This window comes from Lactuca sativa, chromosome 4, assembly GCF_002870075.4.
Source record: "Lactuca sativa cultivar Salinas chromosome 4, Lsat_Salinas_v11, whole genome shotgun sequence".
NCBI classification, from domain to species: Eukaryota; Viridiplantae; Streptophyta; class Magnoliopsida; order Asterales; family Asteraceae; genus Lactuca; species Lactuca sativa.
The window spans coordinates 234,496,040-234,498,867 of NC_056626.2; the positions used below are offsets into that span (position 1 = coordinate 234,496,040).

At 33.5% G+C, this 2,828-nt stretch overlaps 1 pseudogene; it reads right to left on the reverse strand.

Moving 5' to 3' along the window:
• Positions 1-247: 247 nt before the first annotated feature.
• On the reverse strand, positions 248-1,711 carry LOC111897665 (cyclin-dependent kinase E-1-like; annotated as a pseudogene).
• Between the last annotated feature and the right edge of the window lie 1,117 nt (positions 1,712-2,828).

Consider the following 2,828-nt stretch of genomic DNA (forward strand, 5'->3'; position numbering starts at 1 on the left):
GTTTCTTATTTATCACAATTACACAAACATGACACCTTCAAGTCGCTATTTCCATGTAGTACTCTTCAACTTAGCAGTGTCTACTTGAATGAGAGATCCTATTCTGCTTTCTATCTCTTCAAGGGTCATCTTAGATGGCTATAGCAAGCAACAAGCAAGCCATGTTATTTACTATTAAATTAAGACAAAGAAATGATGGTAGTATACAACTATACATATACATGATATAATTGAAAATTTTATTAATTTAAAGAGACAACACATACTCCAACATTTTAGAGAGATGATCATATGTGGGATTTTTTGGAGAGAGGTGAACAACACTATAAGACCAAGACTATCACTGTAAGGAGCATAAATGATAGGTGTAAGAACTAAGATGATGACTACAAATTAATATAACAACAACAACAACGACAACAACAACGACAACAACAACAACAACAACAACAACAACAACAACAACAACAACAATAATAATAATAATAATAATAATAATAATAATAATAATAATAATAATAATAATGAAACCTACTATTTGTGCCCTTGGATGTGTTGTTGATCTGTTTGCCAATGTAGAAGATGGGCAAGTGTTGGCCATTTTTCTACTATTGGATGACCTGATATTGTCATTCTGATTAATGTAAAGATCTTTTCAATAAATACACAGTAATTTTTCAAAGTAGAATATAAGAAAAAAAATAAGAAGTAGAATGTTGTAACAGAAAGAAATGTCAATATATTTATCCAAATATGGATTCAGAACTTTGAAAGGCTTTAGTGGGCCTTACCAAAATTCAATTTTATATTTCCTTACCTAAAACCTTGAAAATTTTGTCAAGTTGATCAAGCTGAACAAGAAAGAAGTCAAGAACATATATTAGGATAGAAATAAAAAATAAAATTTAATGAAATATTAATCAATACATCTATATTTGTTACCTGAAAAGGGGTTGGTGTGGCTTTAACTTCTTCTCCTTGAAACAATGGCTTCAATGTCAGAAGCTCATTAAATATACAACCAACAGCCCACATATCTAATAATATTAAAAAAAAATTAATAATAAAAAAATAGAAGGAAGATAGAATTTGGGGGGGAAAGTTTCATGCCAACAGCACTAGTATAGTGTTTCCCTCCAAGGAGCAACTCTGGTGAACGATACCAAATGGTTACAACAACCTGTCAATTGAAATGGAAAGAATTTTCATATGTTTTTTTTAATATTATATTTCATTATGTAAATACTAAAATACTATTGCCTCTTAAAGACTTACCCCATTATTAAATAATGGCTTCAGTGGAGCTTGATATATTCTACCAAGTCCAAATTCAACAATTTTTACAACTCCTTGTTCTTCTCCATCACCCATTACCTATAATTAAAGTACACAAATTAAAAAATGTCATGTAATCCAATAAACATGAAAAGAGATACAATCTTACCAAAATATTGGAGGGTTTAAGATCTCGATGTATAATCCAGTTGTTGTATAAGATTTGATAAATGTAAGTGTTATGCAACTAAAAGGAATAGCTTCATGAATTTCACTTACCTGTGAAGATAATTTAGCCCATTAAGCAATTGACAAAGTATTGACTTCACTGTTTATGGGTTGATGCTTGGTTGACTTTGTCTCTGTGATGTCTAATAATTTCCTTGTGTTTAAACACAAAAAGAAAGTAAGTAAAGGAGTAGAACATGAAACCCATAAGTTTATTCAAGTTTACTATGGAAAGAAAGGGTTAAATGTAAGAAATGATAATGTATTTTGATAAATAAACTCAGTAAAATAAGAAGGTAGATTAAATAGTAAACAAATCAGATGTTGCCCTCGTAAATTCCAATGCGACAAATAACCTTGAAAGAATTGGGTCCTTCAATTCTTTTTCCCTTCTTTTTTTCCATTCTCTCCGTGAAGAAGTTGAACACTCGGATCACCCTGAAGAAACTGGCCTGCTTCTGCGAATTCAGTTCCATAAGAAGGGTATGATGATGGGGAAGAGTTATTGGGTTCCACATGAAACATCGAAGGTTTATAAAGATTATGGGTTTCAATCCTACGAAAACATTAGACCAAGTCAATTTGAAATTGAGCCGAAGGAGTACCATGAATGTAGGAAAACACTGTTTCCTCTCGGATCGAACTCTGATGGCCCGAACTTCATTGTCTCCAATTTTGCCTCCAAATCCTTCACATCTCCTGAATGTAGGAAAACACTGTTTCCTCTCTGATCGAACTCTGATGGCCCGGACTTCATTGTCTCCAATTTTGCCTCCAAATCCTTCACATCTCCTGATTTGACCTTTATATTCTCCTCAAGAGAGATTTTCTCCTATTGTCAGCGTTTCAGGAACCCAAATCAGCCCGAGTAAACTAATAATTAGGTATTTTGATTATATATACGAAGAAATGTGATTAATACTTGGTGTAACTTCTCCATGAAATTTTCATCTTCCCTTTCCATTACATCGTTGTCTCCCCTTATGTATAGCAGTTAAGTATTCAGAGTATTGATGAACATGCTATCGCCAGAAATCCACTGTGACTGCATGAAGCACGACTAAAATAGTAGGAAACACGTGAGGCGTTCCATGGGATTTTAAGGCCGACTTGTTAACAAGGGTAAATGTTGATTCAAACCCTATAAATCGCTCCAAAAGGGTCAGCAATGGGATGGGGAAATGATTTTCAATGTAAGATAGAGGAGGTTGCTCCGAGCCCTAGATATCAAACGATGTCGAGAATAATGAAGAAGCTAAGGGGGTGTTTGAGAGTGATGTATGTTCTTGTTCTGGATATGTAGTTGAGAGGCATCGTGCTTGAAG